The following is a 20,050-nucleotide window of genomic DNA, read 5'->3' as shown; positions in this document are numbered from 1 at the left end:
GCCGGCATCACTCAGGGTTTAGCAATTTACAAACTCTGGCTTACAGCATGGTAGGGATTCAGAGCAAGTTTGCTGATGAATCTTGGATACTCCCACGACAGAGAGCTCACTGTGTACTGGGACGGATTTCTAGCCATGGCAGCTTCTTGGAAACGAGAGTTCAAACTGCTCCCCAACAGGAACAAAAGAGAAGTCAGCAACGCGCAGGAGGTCCTCTCCCCACCAAGGGGCGGCCTGGGCTGGGAAGTGCAGGAGTGTGAGCTGTGCTGCCCCCTGGTGGCCACTGCCCGCAGGTGTCCCTCACATCTGGCCTGGCCCAGCTGCTGGGATAGCGTCCTCCCTCCGTTGGGAAGAAGGCCAAGGGGCCTTTATTTAATCTAGGGAGGACAGAAGAACACTGCTCAATTATAAATTCTTTGTTTGGCCAAATCACAAATTCCAAATTATTTTTGGATTGAGAATTGGGGACTTCCAGGTAAGGGGCTGCTCTCTGGGTTTGGACAGGAGTGGTTTCTGAGCCGTCTGGCCCTCACCAGGGGGTCCCCAGGAGAATGAGGGGTGGGAGCAGAGGGAGGTGACGAGGTGACGGGGACCCCTTCCCAGGGGGAGCCAGGGTTGGGGTGAGAGCTGGCCGGGAATCAGGTCCTGTAAGCCTTTCTCTGACGCCCCCTGGTGGTGGAGCTGGGCCTTTCTCTAGACCCTGCCCTCCTCAGCTCACCCCGGGAAGGAGATGCTCACTCCTGACATTTTCTGAGTGTCTGTTGGGCTCAGCTCCGAGAGGGGCGCTCTCATGTGGGCAATCTTGGGGACCCTGGGCAGGAGCCATATCAAGCGACCATGATTTTTTTATTTTGGCGGGTCTGGGGTTGGAACCCAGGGGCATTCCACCTCCGAGCTACACCCCCAGCCCTATTTTTTATTCTTTATTTTCAAACAGAGCCTCGCTAAGTTGCGGAGGGCCTCACTAAGTAGCTGAGGCTGTCCCGAACTGTGATCCTCTGGTTCCCACCTCCTGAATGCTGGGATTACAAGCGTGCACCACCACGCCTGGCCAACAAACTGTGTTTTACAGACAAGAAAAATGCAGTTCAGAGAGGTAGGTGGCCTGCCCAAGGTCACACAGCTGGGACTGCAGCCCGTGTGGGAGTGGGGGCTGGCGTCTGTGCACTGGGGTGTGTGTGGCCCCGAGGAGCTGAGGGGTGCCAGGAGGGAGCTGCCGAGCCCGGCCTGAGGCGTGCTGGCAAGTCCTGCCCTCCCTGAAGTCACCCACCCAAGACCTCCCTGTCCCTTTCCACAGCCACTGTTCCCCAATTTCTGTGAGGACACAGCGCTCCTTCCCTGCCCGCTGCAGCCCTGCCCCACAGACAGCGCTGGGAACAGCCCCCCACAGAGGAAGCCTCGAGGGGACAGGCCCTCCTGCTGACCCCAGGAGTTCTGGGTGCTGGGGGCCTCTCCTCATCATGGTCTCTGCGGGTGGGAGTGTGGGGGAGGGAGGGACAGCCGACCTTGCCCGTAGAAGCCGCTGGGGCCACGTCTGGACGGGCCTGCGAGATGCGGGCAGGGACTCTCGGCCACCTCAGACGTGCCCTGTGGCCGTGAGGCCTGTGTGTCAGGGTGCTCAGCCGTGCAGGACGGGCTCTGTGTGGGCTCAGCAGGGGCCAGCGGGGTGGAAGGCTCTGGAGGCTTGGTCTGGGGCTGTCCTGTCTCCAGGGTGACGGATGGGCCATGGCTGCAGCTCTCGGCCACTCCCCGTCTGTTTGTAGAGACACACGGTGGCACTTCTGGCAGGGGCTGCCTTGATTCTGCAGATGAGACCAGGGCTTCGAGGGCCCATGGGAAGGCCCTAGCGCGGAGTGAAAACACAGGCTGAGGGCTGCTTCCCAGGCTCCGCTGTGTCTAGGTGGCCCCGGGCAAGGCCCTTGCGCATGGCCCTGCCAACAGGCGCCACAAGGGGGCACCCGCGGGGCACGTCTGAACCGGCCCTCCGGGAGCTGGTCACCAAAGGCAGTGGTGAGGGCCAGGTGGAGCCCGCAGGGCTGGGTGTGGGGACGAATCTGGCCCCACGGGACACCCCAGCTCTTGCCTGGGACGCGGTATCTAATTGCAAGAACCTAATTTGTGACCTTCTGCCATCCTTTTTTTTTCTTCAGAGAGCAAAACGGCGGGATTTACAGTTTCTGAGAACTGCATAGTAACTTTCATTTGCTTGCGTTCTTAGTATCACAAATGAGAAGTACAGTTTTTCTCCTCAATTAAAAAACACTGTGGCTGGGCGTGGTGGCGCACACTCGTAATCCCCGTGCTTGGGAGGCGGAGACAGGAGGATCGCGCTGGTTTGAAGCCAGCCTCGCTGGCTTAAGAGACCCTGTTTCCAGGGTCTCTTTTTATTTTTAAATACTTATTTTATTTATTTTTAAATATTTAAAAATATTTATATTTTTAAATATTTCATATTTAAAAATATAAAATAGGTCTGGGAGTGTAGCCCAGAGGTAGAAGGGTTTCCAGGAACCCCAGTACCACCACCAAAAAAACCAACCAACCAACCAACCACCACCACCAACAACAACAAAACACTGTGGCCGGGCGTGGTGGCGCACACTCGTAATCCCAGCATTTGGGAGGCTGAGAAAGGAGGATCGCGGTTCGTGGACAGCCTCAGTTACTTAGTGAGGCCCTTTGCAACTCAGTGAGGTCCTGTTTCAAAATAAAGAATAAAAAAATAGGGCTGGGAGTGTAGCTCAGAGGTAGAATGCCCCTGGCTTCCATCCCTAGCACACACCCACCCACACACCATTGTGAAAAGTGACCAGGATAAATTTTAAAACCTGATTGTCATGTATAGAATACTTTAAAGTCTTGCCAGAAAGAAGTTTGTTTTACCTTTATAAATCTGCATAAATGGAAAAGCCAATGAAAGCATATAAATTTCATGCTGTTCTATATTTCTAAATACCATCCTTTGTTGCCTTTAAAAGGTTTTCATCCACTGAAAAGTATTTTGAAGCCCAGCTATCCAATTTAAGACAGAGGAAGGAATTCCTAAACCACCTGAACTAAGCACTCTCTTTGCCGAGACGCAGTGAGAAGTGTGCAGGGCTTGCAGCTCCGTCCTGCAACAGCCTACGCCCGCACCCGTGTCCGCAGCCTCAGGGGCCCGCGGTCCCCGGCCCCTCTGCCTGCAGCCCCCGCAGCCTGGACACTTGGGATGGGCCCCTCTGGGGTGCTCTGTCTGTGGCGGCTGAGCCGCGTGGGTGGCTGGCTCCTGGGCAGCCTGGCGTGAGGTTTACTGAACGTCTGTCCAACGCCTGGGACAGCAGGAGCCGGAGCGATTTTAACTGGCAAAAACAGTTGGGACTTGTAGGTGTAGTTGGGCTTCTCTGCCTGTGGGGCTCCAGCCCTGGTCGACCCCTGCCCCCTGTAGCCCCCTAGCCCTGGGGTCCCAGACCCGTGGTCCTCACGGGGACCCGAGCTCACCCTGCCACCGCCCTGGCCTCCTGTCTCAGCCTGCAGCTCCTGGGCCGTCCTGCCCTTCCGTCCCACTGGGTCAGGGCTGGCCGGTGTGACCAACGTGGAGCGGTGAACTCATGGCCAGTCTCTGGCTCGCCTTGGACAGCCAGAAAGTGGTGCAGGCGCCTGCTGGACCTGGAGGGGGCGCTCTTGAGCGGAGGCTTGCTAGCTGCAGCTGACCCTGACTGTCAGCTCCCTAGCCCCAGGCGGCTGCAGAGGCCAGCATGGCCCAGAGCCTGGGCCACCTGGAACACCCGACCATGGACACACAGAACCAAGTGTCGCTGTTTGACACTGCCCGAGGGGGACAGGTTTTCCAGCATCAACTCCAGTGTGTGACTAATGCATAAATAATACTTTGCTCCGTGACAGTGACGACCGCCTCATGGGGAATTTGGGTATGAGAGCCGGGCCAACTACCTGCAGGGCACCTCACCCTGTCCCGGGGCCTCGCTGCTGTCCCAGTCCAGGGCTCGGCCCTGTGCTTCCACCCCAGTGCTGGGAGCCGTGGTAGGGCTTGGCTACAGTTGATTTGGGGTGGTCCCTGGCAGGAGAGCCAACACGGGTAGTGCCTTCTGGGGCCTCAGCTGCATCCAGAACTGCCGGGGTGCTGTCTGGGGGTGCTGTCTGGAGGCCCAGTGGGTGCCTGCGGGACAGGAGGCGGGTGGGTGGTACAGGGTGAGGCTGGCCTGGGTCGCTCCTCTGACCTTTGGCTCAGGCACACTGGAGGTGGGCAGTGGATGCTGCTGGGCTGAGCTCACCAGAGCCAGCCACAGCCTCTGAGGTGACATCAGGGAGTGTGTGTGTGTGTGTGTGTGTGTGTGTGTGTGTGTGTGTGTGTGTGAGACACGGTCCCCGAGCGTCAGTCCATTTATACCTGGCATACTAGTAAACGGCGTGCTCTCTGTCCTTCCGCTCCTATTAGAAGGGCACTCATCAGAAGTGTTTATGGGCTGGCACGCTAGTAATCCCAGCATTCTGGAGGCTGAGACAGGAGGGTCGTGGTTCACGGACAGCCTCAGCTACTTAGTGAGGCCTCTGCAACTCACTGAGACCCTGTTTCAAAATAAAAACTAAAAGTAGGTGTGGGGTGTAGCTCAGAGGTAGAATGCCCCTGGGTTCATCCCCAGTACTGCAAAAAAAAAAAAAAAAAAAAAGTTTATGAGGCTCGTGCTCCTCGGGCAGAAACAACCACAGGTGAGCACGGTTTTCCTTGTTCTTGTCAGTGGCCCTAGGGGTTGGGACTGTCACTAAGACCCCCATATTTGGGCCAGGAGGCAGAGTCCAGGACAGATGCTAGACTTGGCCAGTGCCTCAGCTACTTAGTGAAGCCCTCCGCAACTCAGTGAGACCCTGTTTCAAAATAAAGAATAAAAAATAGGGCAGGAGGTGTAGCTCAGAGGTCGAAAGCCCCTGGGTTCCATCCCCAGACCCGTAAAAACAAAAACCAAAACAAAATAAAGAATAAAAAATAGGGCAGGAGGTGTAGCTCAGAGGTCGAAAGCCCCTGGGTTCCATCCCCAGACCCGTAAAAACAAAAACCAAAACAAAATAAAGAATAAAAAATAGGGCAGGAGGTGTAGCTCAGAGGTCGAAAGCCCCTGGGTTCCATTCCCAGACCCGTAAAAACAAAAACCAAAACAAAATAAAGAATAAAAAATAGGGCAGGAGGTGTAGCTCAGAGGTCGAAAGCCCCTGGGTTCCATCCCCAGACCCGCAAAATAAATAAATAAAAAATACATAAATAAATAAAAAAAATAGGATGGAGCTTGGAGGTCGAATGCCCCTGGGTTCAGTTCCTAGCAACACACACACACACACACACACACACACACACACACACACACACACACACACACACAGTCTTGCTGAGTTGCTGAGAGCCCCACTCAGGCGAGGCTGGCTCCATACCTGCCACCCTCCTGTCTCAGCCTCCCAGGCGCTGAGATGACAGGCACTTCCACCCTGTCCTGAGTAAACGAGGCAATTGAAAGCATTCGTGATTAACGTGAGCCCACCATGACCTGTGCTCAGGAACACCAGGAACCTGGCTTCGTGGGGGTGCGGGCACCGGGCCAGCGGGTGCGAAGTGTGCTGGCGACCTTTGCAAGTTGCTTACCTTCTCCGGGCCTCGTTGGCAAGATGGGGGAGTGTGAGGTTTAAATAAGCTGGCGCTGGGCGCCCTCTGAGCCTCGCCGCCCTGGGGAGGGATCGGAGCCTCAGGGACCATTTGCCGGCCGCTGCCTGTGATTCCGCACACCTGCTGGGGCTGGTCTAGCTGCAGGGACACAGCCGGGACAAGCCGAGTGCCCGCCCAGACCTAATCATTGCGGAGCAGCCTGGGGGATTTTCGGGGAGAGCCAGAGAGCACTCTGAGGCTGAGGGAGGGTGCCCGCAGCGGCCAGGCTCTCAGGAAGCGACCGCTCATGGACCAGTAATGGGAAGGATGGGGCAAGTTCCTAAGCGAGAGACAGCGAGTGCAAAGGCCCTGAGGCAGCGGGGTCTTCACCTGTGGGAGGACCAGCTCGCAGGTGTGCAGCCTAGAGCGCCGGGCGGCCTGCGGAGGGACCCTGGCAGGAGACCTGGGCACAGGCTGGGCTCTTTGGCCCTTGGCAGTGTGGGGTGCTCTAAAGGATTCTTTTACTTTTGCCCTCTAGGGGAGGGTCCTTCCGCCTGCTGAGGGTGGGCGTATAAAAGGGCATCTTCTTGGGGGCGTGGAGGCAGGGCGAGAGAGGCTGCGCTGAGGTCACAGCTGGCGAGGAGGCCGGCGCGGGCTCCCTCTGTCTGCGCCTTTTCTGTTCTGGCCTCCATACACACCACCACCGGGGTCCACTAACTGGGTCACATCCTCCTCCGAAAGGGGCCGCCTCGCCCTCACGGGTTCCCGGGGAGCCCCCTGGCATCCCCAGGGTGGCCCAGAGAGCTGCTCCGGCCTCCGCTGGGCCGGGGCTCAGTCCCAGCCCGCTGAGGGCTCCACAAGTTTCCCGCACCTGGCCCGGCGGCCGCCCTCTCGGCCCGCCCTCACTCGGGCACGGAGCCGCCGGGGCCCGCGGCCGGCGCCATCCTGCTGCGGGCGGGCCCCGGCCCCGAGCTCAGTCTGCGCCCCGCCCCGCAGGGCACGCCGCGCGCGCTCCCATTGGGCCGCGCCCACGTGACCCGGCGCCCGCGCGCGCGCCCGAGCCGGCGGCGCCGAGGCCGCGCCTTCGCGCGCGCGCCCCGCCCTCGCCGTGGAGCCGCGCCCGCGCCGGACGCCAGGTCAGTCTCCCCGCGCCGCTCGGGCGGGGCGCGCGGCCGCGAGGCGCGTGGGGGGCCGCGCGCGCCCGCGCCTCGGGGCCGCGCAGGCGGAGAGTCGCGCCTCCGCCCTCCTCCCGCGCGTCCCGGGACCCCGCGGCCCGCCTGCCACGTGGGGGACGGTCCGCGGAGGCCGGGCCTGGGACGCGGCTGCCGGGGACGCCACGGGGGCCCCTCGGGTTGCCCCGGCCGCGCAGGTGGCCCGCGCCGGGGTCTGGGGGTGCGGGAGACCCCAGCCCCACCGCGCGTTCTCCCTTGCGGTCCTGCCCAGGAGCTGGCTCTGCCCCAGGCTCCTGCTCCTCAGTTCTCTTTTCTGCATGGCTTGGGGGTGCCGAGCCCTACCGGCTTCCCTGCCTCCGGGGAGGATGTGGAGGCCAGTGGATGACCCGGGCTAGGCATAAAAGTGTTAGGCTCCGGGGGCAGCCCTTCAACTCTCCCTGCCGCACCCCGCTGCAGGATCAGATCAGCAGCCTGGCCGGGGTGCCACACGGATTAGGCTGGGCGCCTGCAGGGGAGCTGGGTGGTGGTCTCAGCTCCATCACCCTGGGCGGCGCTTCCTGGCTCTGCACAGAGGCCAGGCCTGGACCCTGGGGGCCGCTTCCTGGCCCTCCAGTGTTGGGGCCGAAGCCAGCTGGTCCCAGGGAGCCCTGGCCCGTGGTCGCCTCCTCGCTGTGCCCGCGGGCTCCGCGGTCAGTGCCGCACGTGGAGGTCCGTGCTGCGTGTCTGCAGGGCGTGGGGTGCTCTGGACCAGGTGGGGTCACGGAGCACACTGTGGCTCCCCTACTCGGAGGCCTCCAGATGGCTCTCAGAGGCCATGCTTTGGGCCCCCTCAGGCCCTGCTCCTCAATTGAGGCCCGAGGCCCGGGAAGGTGGAGTGGGTTCAGCCCCTGGCCCTGCAGGCCGAAGCAGAGCCCTGCTTTCTCACCCTGCGGGCTGCGTGAGGACACCGGGACAGGCAGGAGCCAGGGCTCAGCTGGGTAGGCTTACCCCATCCCTGTACCCTGAGCGCTAGGCTGCCTTGCCCATGTGGGAATTCCAGGCTGCTCACATGTGCCCCTTCTGGAATGTGGCTCCTGCCAGCACCCCTGAGTGTCTGCCAAGCTCTTTCTCCGAGCCAGGCCTGGTGCTGGGCATGGAGGTGGCTTATAGCGGGTTTAGCCTCAGGACCCGGCTGGCTGGAGGGGAGGGCAGGTGGGCTCATGGGATGGTGAAGGGGTGTGCCCTCCCCCGGGGCCTCTTCCCTGGCCACCTGGAGAGGCTGGCCCTCTCCCCAGCCCAGCTCCGCCTCAGCGGTGTGAGCAGGCAGGGGGAGCCCTGGGAGGGTTGCTTCCTCAGACAAGCATGCAGTTTGGATGGAGGGGTCTTGGAATCACTGGGTGGGTGGGCTGAAAACAACCGGAGGCCCCCGGTGGGGTGAGTTGGTCACAGCCTCAGCCCTTACCAGAGGGGGCCTGAGCCACGTCCTGTGATGTGAACACTCCTGAGGTACCTCCTGGGCTGCCCGGCAGGGCGGTGGCAGCGCGGCCACAGCGGTGACACAAGTCTCCGTGGGGACTGCATCCAGATGGCCACCAGGCCGCTCTGGAGGAACCTTGCTAGAGCGATTGAGGTGGGAAGGGTACCAGGCAGGTGTCCGCTGGCATCTGTCCCAGGGGCAGAGCGAGGGCTGGGCTTGGGGCTGGCAGACAGCGGGTATTTCTGTAAGGCCTGGGCTTTCCTTAGCTCCCTGGAGGCCAAGCCTGACTGCAGGCTCTAACTGGAGGGTGCAGGGTGGTTCTCACCCTGGGCCTGCCCCTCACCCACATGGTGCCCTTGCCAGCCACCTGCTGGGTCGCCTCCTGCAGGAAGCCTTCCCTGAGTATCACAGGGAGCTTCCTTCCTGGCCCACTTCACCCAACCATCTTGGTCACCCCCTGCTTCCTTTTGTCCCCGGCACCCGTCCCTACCCACGGTGGTGTGTCCCAGTGCGGCCAAATGCAGCAGTTCAGGGCTGGGGCTGAGGGCCTGGCTTTCGAGTTTCCTACCTGCACTCGAGGTCTCGCCCCAGGGCTCCTGCACCTGTAAGGAGAGAGCGGGGATGGGGGCGCCTGGCAGGACAGGTGTGAGGATCAGCCTGGGGCCGACACTGCCAGGGCATCCCCTGGGCTTCGGTGGTGTGTGGTCTCTCCTTCCGCCAGGACTGGCAGGGGAGCAGTAGGACCCCCAGGGGGCCTCGGCTGCAGGATAAGGCGCTGCTTCTGGACGGGGCTGCGGTGGGGGGCGCACTGCAGGTGCCCCTGGGAGCAAGGTGGGCCGGGTGCAGTAGCAGGAAAACTTGTGCCTGGAGCCGTGGCCCCAGGCCTGTCCTGTTGGCAGCGGTTGGGGGTCTGGGGTCACGGATGGTGCAGCCCAAGCCACGCTCTGCGTCAGAGCAGGCTGGGGCAACCTGGACGGCCCTGCTGGTGGGGGAGGTGAAGGGTGGCTGTTGGAGGCTGTTAGGAGTTCACTGCAGGAGGGCTCCGTGTCTCCCCCACCTCGGGGTAGCTCAGGTCTACGCTCGGCAGACCTGACCTTGAGGGCTATTGTAGGAGAGACAGTTCAGAAAAAGAGCAGGCTGCTCTGCGCCTGGGGCCTGGCGGCCCTGAACATCCTCCATGCCCGCACCGTCTCCTGCCATCCCAGGCTGAAATGGAGCTGAGGTTCCGGGGCTGACCGCCTGCCATGACTGCATGGCTCTGGGTCGAGCCTTCTTGTGTGTGCGTGGGAGGCACTTAGTTATTTTCTCCAGGAGCCTCAGGGGGCCCTCCTGCTGCCCCCTGCCCACCATTCCTGGCTCCAGATCTGGGGGTGCCCATGCAAGGGCTTGTGCTGTTGGAAGGAGCCGGGGCTGGTCATTGCTGTGAGCCGCAGGTGCCATCCAGGCTAGGGAGGTAAGGCCCCGCCTCCTTTCCCCTAACCTGGCCTAGAGTCCTTCCTGCAGAACGTGGCGGGAGCCCACCTAGCCTGGCATGTGACTGGGCCCCAGTGCTGAAGTTGGGGTTTGTTGCCTGCGTCTGGGGCCTGGGCAGTGAGCAGCGGCCCATCGCCAGGGCTGTAGATAACCCACATGTAGCTCTTGGTGGGTCTCCCCCATGCAGTCCTTCAGGCAGACAGTGACACCTCGGGTGAGTGTCGACACTGTTGTCCTGTCTCGCGGTAGGTAAAGCAGTGTGCCTGGGCACTCTGTGCGCAGGAGAGCCGGGATTGGATGCTGGCCATCTGGGCCTGGGATCTGGACCCGTCACACGGCACCACACCCCTGCCTGGGAAGGGTCAGTAATGGATCCTCTGAGCAGTGGTCCTTAGGGCTGGGCAGTGGCTCTGTGCAGCCAGCTTGGCATTCTTTCTCAGCATCCAGCATCCACGAGTGCCTGCCCATGCCAATTCTGAGTTCTGTGGACAGGATGGCAGGGCCCTGCCCCGTGGAGCTGGCAGTCCCCACGCACCATAAGCCCACAATGAGATAAAGGCCACTCATGCTGGTGAGCGACTGGGAGGGAGGGGCGTGCTGGTGAGCACGGGGCTGGTGGCCCTAGGAAGGGCTGGCCTGGCTGTCCCACCCTGGACATGCAAGTCTCCTTGTCTCTCCTGTTATGTGGGATGGGGCAGAGTGTGCTGAGCCAAAGAGCTGACACTTGTCTACCGAGGATCCAGGGGGACAGTAGAGACTGGGCCCTGCTCTCATGGGTCCTGTGGCAGGTCCCTGGAGGTCCCCTGGATCTGGGCGACAGAGCCAGCCTCTGTCCCTGCCGTCTTAAGGACCCTGCCGACCCAGGCGTGAGCTGTTGATGTTCAACCGCTTCCCCGGGGGCTGCAGGGTCTTCTGTCACTACCACTCTGGGAGGTAGGGGTGACAGCTGCGCCTCCCAAGTGGGGAAACTGAGGCTCCATGGAGGTGATGGCTGGGATGGGTAGAGTGCCTGCTGCAGCCCAGGGCTCTTCCTCTTTAGCCCCGTCCTGGCAGATCCCTGGGACAGCTGGACAGATTGTCCTTCTGTCCGGCAAGAGACAAGGCTCTGAGGGTTCCGTCACCTTGTGAAGTCACACGGCCTCTTGGAGAGGTGGCTCTTGGGAAACACCAGTGCCCCAGGTGCCCCGGGCAGGCTGGGCAGAGCTTCCAGTGGACCCATGTGGCTCTGGTGTTTGTCCCGAGAGCCTCAAAGGCATTTAGACATGTGGTCTGTCTGACACGGTGCCTGTCTGATGTCTGGGACAGTGTCTTGACCTCTAAGGGCGCTGACCTCTCAGAATGGCCGAGGTGAGATGCCGTGTCCTCTAACCTTGGGTCCAGAAGGAAGTTAAGGAGAAAGTCGTCCAGAAATTGGATCTGAAGCCGGGCGTGGTGCGCAGGCTTGTCATCCCAGCACTCGGGAGGCTGAGACAGGAGGATCGCGGTTTGCATACAGCCTCAGCTACTTAGTGAGGCCCTTTGCAACTCAGTGAGACTCTGTTTCATAATAAAGAATAAAAAATAGGGCCGGGGTATAGCTGGAGGTAGAATGCCCCTGGCTTCCATCCCCAGTACCGCCAAAATAAATAAATAAATAAATAAAAAATAAAAAAGAAAGAAACTAGATCTGAGTTGGCAGGGCTCCTCCTGCTGCCTGGCTCTCGGGCTGGCAAGATCTTCTCTGTCTGCCGAGTGAGCGCTCATCTTTATTATGTGCCTGCTGTGTGTCCAGTGTCATGTGGCTGAGGCCGGATGGTACCCTAGGCCTTGGATGGTCTACGGGGGGTGAGCAGGAAGGAGAGGTCTGCTTGGACAGGCCAGAGCCCCCTGGTCAGGGCCAGGTGGGGTGGCGGCAGGGAGGAAGCTGCTGGGTCCTGGAGGTGCCGGGGCTTGTGCAAGACATGGGACTGAGCTGGCAGAGGGAGGGGTTGGGAAGGCCCCTGCTGGGCTGTACTTGAGGGTAGACCTAAGCCCACTGGGTCTCTGCTTTGCATCTGCACACGAGAGGCTGGACCAGGCCAGGGGTGCATTTGGACTCACCCCTAATTGTCTGGTGCAGTTTGAGATTGCAGCCGACACCCCCTGCAAGGCACCAGTTGGAGTTGGAAGCCCCCGGACGACCGAGGGCTGTGGTTTGGACCCTGATGTGTCCTGGGGACAAGGTGGTAGGAGCCACGCGGTGTCCGGAGCAGGGGCGGTGGGACGAAGGAGGGCCTGTGTGAAGCAGACCTTGGGGTGCGGTCCTGGGAATGGGGTGTCGGGATGCTCAAATGCAGGCGTTGTGGGCTTGGGGTCCAGGGGCCTCCGTAGCTGAGCTGCTGCTAGGAAATGGGGGTAAGTTTGTCTCAGCCTCCCCGGCATCCGGACCTGGGTGCCCAGGGATGCTTTTGTGGATGACAAGTCATTAACCAGTAGGCCCTTCCCTGGACCTCAGTTTCCCCTTCTGCAGAATGGGGCCCACTGTCCTCAGCTCCTCTGTCCCCTGCCCCACCAGGAGCTGCTAGAGTCTGTTCCCACAGCCTTGGCCTCACCCTCCACAGACCCCAAGGCCAGGGCTGGCCCAGCTGGCGGAGGCAGGCAGCAGGCGGCCTGCCCGTCCCTGTCCCTTGGGACTGGGCCCCTCCTGTGACTCAAGCTTCCTGGAAAAGGCCTGGCTGGGTTTGGAGGATCCCCCTCCAGGCCCACCCGCCCACCCCTGCTGCTGCCCAGGCCCACCCGCCCACCCCACACATGGGCCTCACCTGCTCATCTACCCCCCTGCCCAGAGAGGGTGCCCCTTCCTCCTGTGGTCTGCTACTGCCTGGAATGCCAGCCCCCTGCCCCTGCCCCGGCCCTCGGGCCCCCGCCAAGGCAAACATTCTCTGCTTTCATCCCCCTGCCTGGGGTCAGCCGAAGTCCTTCTTCGGGCCCTACTTCTCTCTGGCTGACTGCCCAGAGGCCCATCTGCTGGGAATTGCCAGGTGGCTCTGGGGGTGCTCGAGCTCCTGTCTGCCCCTCCCCATGGTGACCACCCTGTCCTGTGTGCTGGGCCCTAGGGAGCTCCGAGACGTGACCCCAGATGTGCTAGGCCTCTCTGGGTGACCCTGGGCCTGCCCTACCCTTCCTGGGCCTCAGTTTCTTTGTCTTGGGGCCTGGAGGAATCTGGGGGAGCCTACAACACAAAATTGGGGGGCAGCCAGGAGCCATAACAGCCCAGCCACCTGAGCCAGCTGCCTGCAGATGAACCGGGTCACCTGGGGAGGCTCGATGCCCTTGCCCAGGCCGGTGGCCTCGGGGCTGCTGTCCATGAGTGCCTCAGTTTCCCTATGAAGTGGCGCTCTCAGGGTGGTCTGGGGACCTGCTGTGGAGCACCACCTGGGCTGGGGTGCACAGGAGGGAGGGTGACAAGCATTGCTTCAGATGTGCGTTTACCGCTCCCATCCATTCTGGGCGTGTTTGGAATAAACATTTAAACAGGCCTCGCTCTGTGGGCTCGGGCTTCCAGGCATGCGCAGGGTCCCCGAGAACTGTACCGTTGGCGCACACTGGGCCGCGTCTCACGTCTCGCCTGAAGCTCCCATGGCCGTGGCCTTGGCGTCTCCCTGAAGGCCCCTGTCTGGAGGGACCCTTGCTCCCCGCCATGATGGCTTATGCACAGGGCTGTGTGCAGCCAGGGCCATGCATGTGGGTGCCCCTGCCAGCCTCTCTTGGTCCCACTGACAGAGTCGGGGGCCAGAGGAGCTAGAAGGACCACGCTGCTCATCTGTACCCATCCCTGCATTACCGCCATCCTGGCTGCTCGCTCACCCCCTGTGCGTCTCGGGGACTGCCCAGGCCTGTGCTGGCCCTGTGGGGACAGGCCTGGGCAGAGCGGGGTGGCTCTGGCCCCAGAGGGACCCTGAGGCTGAGCAGGACTTGCAGGGGCCAGCGGTGACCTTCCTGGAGCTTGTGTCCCTAACACTGTGAGGTCGTGGTGGGGCAGGGGGACTTGCCGGGTAGTTAATTGGGTACTGGGATGGGCAGCATGGGAGGGGGCACATGGGGTCCCAGAGAGGGGCCCACTGGGTGCAGGTGGGTTCTCCCATTGCCCAGGGCCTGATGGAACGGTCTTAGCTGCTGGGCTTTGGGCGGGCAGTGGAACTCATGCCCGGGCACCCCTCTAGTGCTCAGCCTGGTGGTGCTGCTGCTGCCGCCCACTTCCCCTGGTAAGCTGCCTCAGGACCAGTCCTCTTTGGGGTGTGGTTGAGAGTTGGAAGTGCTGGGGAGCATGGGTCTGCCTCCAGGTGTGGGGCGGGAGGGCTGACCCGGCAGCACTGGCTCCTGGCCCTTGGTGGGCGCCGATGGAGGCATTGGGTTAGCTGATAGGTCCTGCTGCTTGCTCTGGTGTGACTTGCCCGTCAGTGCCTAGTGTCTTCCTCTGCCCATGGGGCATGATGGCCTCTGTTTGGGAGGTTGGGGGCGTAGGAGGGGGCAGCGGGCTGTCTGCGGAAGACGCTCTTCAGCTATGGTTCGGGGCTCTCCGCTCCCGCCGCCCCTCCGAGGCCTCCGCTGGCCGCCAGTTCCCACGCTGCCCAGCCGCAGGAAGCCATCTGGAGGTCTTGTTTACCCTCCCCCTGGCCTCCCTGGCAGGAAGTCACCGGAAGGGCTGTCCCAGGGGGCCCCAGGCCTGTGAGGACAGCCAGCAGCTTGGGGTCTATGCCGTGGAGTCCCTGGCTGGGGCGTGGGGGGCAGGGAGCTGGGAGCACACAGCTGGGCGGGCTTCAGGCGCTGTGGCACACAGCCAGGGCAGGGCCTGAACCAGCCACCAGGGCTGTCTGTCTGTCCATCTGCTCAGCCGGCCACCCCTCCTCCACCCGTGGTGTGATGTGGGTGTGGGGTCCTGGAGCAGGAGGAGGGGCCCTGACATCACAGGGAGCATGGGGGTGGCCAGAGGGTGAGGAGGTGTCCAGGAGAAGGATGTGGGAGGGGGTGTGGCCTCTGAGGGGTGGGGGTGCTGGGAGTGAAGGGCAGGAGGCTCCAAGGTGCAGGTCTTGGGGTACGGAGAGGAAATGGGCAAGCCCAGCCCTGTAGACCCCTCTGTTCTCCACCTCCCCCGGCCCTCTGTCTCCTCCCACAGGGACCTGCCCAGGGCAGCCCACAAATCTGGACATGCCTGGAGCTGGCTCCAGGCCTGGGCTTCCCCCCCGGGGGACATGTCCAGCTGCCCTGGTATTTGTAGCAGTGCCCACTGCCTGCCCTGAGTGTGGCCGGCGGGGCCCGGGGACTGTTCCCACGGACACTGCCAGCAGCGGCTGGGGCGGCTTGACCCTCGGCGGGACTTTGACCCCAGTGGGCCTGTGTCCTGCGCCTTTGGCTGCCTCGCTCCTGCCCGGGTCTCCTGCCTTCCAGAGTTATGAGGGCTCTGGGGTCAGACAGCCCTGCCCAGCCAGCTGCAGGGGGCCCAGGAATGGCCCCCAGCCTCAGTTTCTCGCCCCTTCTGGCCTGCCCCTTCCCTTCCCTTTGGAAGGCTCAGGACCACGGCCTGTGGGGACCAAGCCCTCCCCAACGGGGGCTTCCCTGGGTGAGCCCCTGTCGTTCCCTCCCTACCCATAGAGAAGTCTCTATGAACTGTTCGCAGGAGCCCCGGCCCTGGCTGCTCCGCGCAGACCTTGGACCAGGGTGGGTGGACTACTTCTGGGTGGACGGGCACAGGTGGGGAGTTAGCAGCGGTGGAGGGTCCCAGGAGGGTCACTGGCTGGTCCCTGGCTCCTGCTTGCCTGGGCCCAGCCTGCAGCAGCCCCAGGGGTGGTCTCCCTGCTGTGAGAAGCAGTGCCGGGACTCTGCACAGCCGTCTCTGGGCAGCCTGCAGAAGGGGCAGCAGCTCCTAGGCTGCAGAGCTGGTGGAGCCTGGGCACCCTGGGGCACTGAGGTGCTGTTGAAGTGGGGGAGGTGGTGGAGGGTGTTGGGGCTCAGGGCTGAGCCCTGCCTTGTCCCCGCCTGGCCCTGGCTCAGGCTGACGCTCCCTGGGCTTTGCTGGTAGCATGGGACAAACTCTGCCCCTGGGGTGGCTGGACACCGGTAGGCTTGCTTGGTATGTTGGAGGGTCCAGTTGTGGTGGGAGTCCCCAGCATCTGGGGACCTCTCTGCCCCTCACGCAGTTGCAGGGCCGTGGCCCCAGGACTCTTACCCCGTGAGCTCTGCCACCCAGTTGCTGTGGCCAGATTAATTGCCAGGTTAAGAACTGAGCCTTCCCACCAGGAGCACCTTGGACCCCAGCATAGCCAAGGTGTACAGAAGGCGCTCAGTAAGTGTGGGCTGTTGCTCTGATGAATGGAGTCCAGCCAGGAGGGCCTGGGAGGTGGGGACCCCTGGGGCTTCAAGCACTTCAGCAGGAGGAGGGGCAAAAGTTGCCCTCAGCACCAGCTGGAAGCAGTGTCTACACTGCTGGGCATCTTGGGGAAGTAACGGAAAATTCCAGAACTCTTCCCTGTGTAACCCCCAGCTGAGGCTGACTCTGTGCTGCTACTGGGGACTCCAGGATGTGTCTGCTGCCCACAGCCCCTGGGGAGGGGGCAGATGGGTCACCAGGGGGCAGGGACAGGGGGTGCCCAGGGAAACAGGGTCCCTGCTAGGACCGCTGGGCTGTTTAGGACCCTGGCTCCGGTGGAGGGAGCAGCCACAGTAGAGAGCAGACCCTGGCCCCTTGGTCCTGACTCTGGCCCTGTGCACAGGTGAACCCCAGTTCGCCCTCGGTGCACAGTTGTGGCTTGGGTTCCTTGGGGGCTGCCTGGTGGTCCTGGCAGACCCTCCTTCCTGGATCCCTGAGGTTGGAGCCTGCCCTTCCCAGGACCCTCTGAACAGTGACTGAGTCCATCCACAAGGTGCCCTGGCCACCTTCTTGCTGAGCCCCTGGGTGCGTGAGGGAGAGCTTTGGAGGGGAGGACCAGGTCCTCGCTCTGTGCTCACCGGCTGCAGGATCCTGGTCACACCTGGCCCGCATCCTCATCGTTCGCTGGTTGGACATGATGGTCCCTGCCCTGCCTGCTTCTCACAGGGCAGTTCAATTCCCTGAAGCATCTATTTAACACCTCTTTGTGCGGCCCGTGGAGAACCAGGCAGTGGCACCGAGGCAGGGCTCCGGCTGTGGGGGCAGTTGGCACTCAGGAGGACTGGGGAGGGCTGATGGCTGGTGTTGGCTGTGGTGAGTGGGGTGGCCCAGGACGACAGGACCTGATACCTACGTGGCAAGACACTGGAGGTCAGAGAAAGGACTGGAGGGACCGGGGGTGTAGGATTTGGGCGTTTCTTCTGAGTGCTGAGCAGAGGTCATGATGGACTTTGCTGTCATTGGCAGGAGAGGAGTGGGGACCCTGAGGATGCCAGGCAGGCTGGCTCTGAACAGACACCGCTCTGAAGCCTGGTCATCCCCCGGTGTCCCTTCTCTGGGGCCGCGGCCCAGACAGCATTTTGCCCATCAGCCGCCATGGCTGCTGTCCTGCCCTGTCTGGGGGCTCCATCTCTGTGTCACGCCTGGATTGGGTACTGTGCAGCCCTGCCTGTGCTCATGGTATACTGAGAAGTCGAGTGTGGGCCCAGCCTGGCTTTCCTCATGCTTCGCCTCGGCTCCCCATTGCCTGTGGACATGTGTTCCTGCTCTGCCCTCGCAGGACGCCCATCCCCTTCATGTTTTCTGTTGGCTCTGTTAAGGCGCGAGGGGACAGTAAGTCCTGTTGGGGTTGTCCAACAGACTGCCCAATGGTGACCCAGTCCCTTGGGGTCTACCCCAGTTCCTGGCCAGATGGGCTGGGCTCTCTTCTGACAGTGCGTGCCCTGGGGTCAGTGGCCAGCCCAGGCTCTTTCCCATCTTAACCCAGCTCCTGATGTCCCAAGGTGTCCCGCGAGCCAGCTTTCCTCCGGCTAGTTCCTCCTGCATGGCTCCATCCACACCAGCAATACATCTTTGCCCTGGCTCACTGTGTGTGAGCTCTGCCTCTGGGTGCTGGGGACCCATCTCTGCCCAGGCTCACTGTGTGTGGGAACTCTGCCAGGCTTGGGGAGGGGCTGACCAGGTGTCCACAGGTGGGGGCTGGATTCTGCCGTCTTCCCGCATTGCCATGGCCCATGCACCTGCCTGGATTCCCCAGGCCCCCAAATCCTGGTCCTTCTGTGTGCCCCAGTGATCCTATACTCCAGGGTCCCAGCAGAACAGATGGCGGCGTTAGGGCACTCTGCCTCCCCACCCTTTCAGTGTCCGTGCAGCCCCTGGCCCAGTCCCCAGGGGGAAGTTCAAACGTGACCTGTAGGGTAGAGCAGTATCCAGCCAGTAAAAGGAAGGAAGCAGTGACTCGCTTCCAAGGCTGAACCGTGGAAACCTCATTCGGCGTGGCAGGGCTGGCCACGAGGTCCCCTCGTGTGAGTGCGCTGACACGAACATGTCCAGAATGGGCAAACCATAGATACGAAAGTAGACTGCCTCACAGGGCTGGGTGGGCGGCTGCCATGGGCACGGAGGCTCTTTGAAGATGTTTTGGGATTACTAGTGCTGATGACCATATGACACCTTGAATCTGCTAAAAGACAATTCCATGTTATTTGAATTTCAGCTCAGTGAAGACACACTGAAGCAGCCCAGCCAGGGGCTGACCAGGCAGGCACTCGAGGCCTGTGCCGTCAGGTTGGGGAGCCCTTGGCTGCCCCAGGCCTTGGCAGCTGCTGAGGGACGCGGACACCCACGCTTGCACAGTGCGTGGCTCTGGTGGCAGCTCAGTGGTGCTGAGGTAAGCCACTCCTGCCCTCGTGGGGAAAGCAGAGTGGACGCGCTGGGACACGGCTTCCCTCCCTGTGTGCCCGCACGGCCACCGGACTTGCTGTGGTCTGCCTGCTTCCCCGCGCCCAGCTGTGAAGGAAGCGGAGCTTAGCGCGGCCCGCTCACTCCTCGCCTGGCTGTGCTGGAGGAGGCTCAGAAGCCACGTGAGCGGCTTGTCTGCAGCGCTGCCAAGTGGGGCAGAGTTCCTGGCCTGGGAGCATCTTCGGGCAACTGGCAGGGAAGAGGCGGCTCCTCTGAGAGCCCCTCCACCTTGGGCCAGGCTGGAGGTGGCAGCTCCTTGTGCTGGGGCAGGGTGGAGGGCTGGGGGCCCCCAGCACTGGCCCCACTCCTGGTCAGCCTCTGGTCTGTGGCGGTGGCCTGAACTCCTGCCTGCCCCTGCTGGGACCCTCAGCGTCCACAGTGGGGCTCAGAGCACCGGGGAGGGAGCGTGCCACGCAGCCTCAGGCCCCAGGACACCCTCCACTCCAAACCAGGCTCTCTCTAAAGCTCCCGTAGGCCTCTGTCCGCCCCCCCCCCCGCCCCATGGAGTTGTGCTCCCAGCTAGCCAGCATGGTGCTTGGAGGCTGAAATGGATTCCCTCTTTCCTGGGAGGCAGGGTGCAGGCTGCCCGGGCACCTGCAGCCCTGTGCCCACCTCCCAGGACTTGCTGACTGACCCATATCTTGCCTGGGCTGGTGAGGGGTTTTGGGTCTGGGGCCCCAGGGGGCCAGCTCATGCTCAGGTGGGTTCTGGGGTCCCTCATCATGTGTGCCTGGTGTGGGGAGCATCCCGGCAATACCCTCGATCCTGGCTGGAACGGGGCTCAGGAAGTGATTTGAGTAAGGAGCCCCTGACCAGCTTACCTGAGCATCCCCAAGAGGACTCGTCCCCAGTGGAGGCCCCTGTAGCACTGAGTGGGGTCCCCTTGGGACCTCAGCATGCTCTCGGGGCCCCCGTGGGTGCCTGGCATAGTGTGGGGTTGCGAGGGACCCAGGCAAGGCCTCTTGGAAAGGCGGGTGTCCCTTCAGGTCTCAGGAGAACCCCCAGGGCAGTGCCACGAAGGCTGAGCCCATCTTAGGGATGGGGAGACTCGGGCAGAGAGGCGAGGGCGGTGTCCACTCAGCTCTCAGTGGGCAGCCGGGGAGGGGCCGGGCCTCGCTGGTGATGTTGTGCGAGGGTGGGCTTGGCAGGCAGCGGCCACTGACTAGGCAGGGCTGGGTGGTGTGGGAGGGAGCTGCCCTGTCCCCTGGGACCTGTGGGGAAACCGCCTGCCTTGGGCCCGAGCCGAGGCTCCGTGCTGGGGTCGGGATGAGCTTCGCGGCTCTCTGGGCTTCTGATGGCCACTGGTGCCGCAGGACTGGCGAGAACCGTGACCTCAGGTAAGTGGAGCCATGTGCTCACATCTGCGCGGTGCCGGCCTGGTGAGGTGCGGGCTCTCTGTGCACAGGGGCAAACGGTATGGGATGTGTGCCACCCCCTGCCGTGGGCGCAGGTGCAGGGTCCCCAGAGACAGCCGG

The sequence above is a fragment of the Muscardinus avellanarius genome (genome assembly GCF_963383645.1).
Source record: "Muscardinus avellanarius genome assembly, chromosome: 4".
In the NCBI taxonomy this organism is placed as follows: Eukaryota; Metazoa; Chordata; class Mammalia; order Rodentia; family Gliridae; genus Muscardinus; species Muscardinus avellanarius.
Note: the sequence above shows the minus strand (reverse complement) of the source record.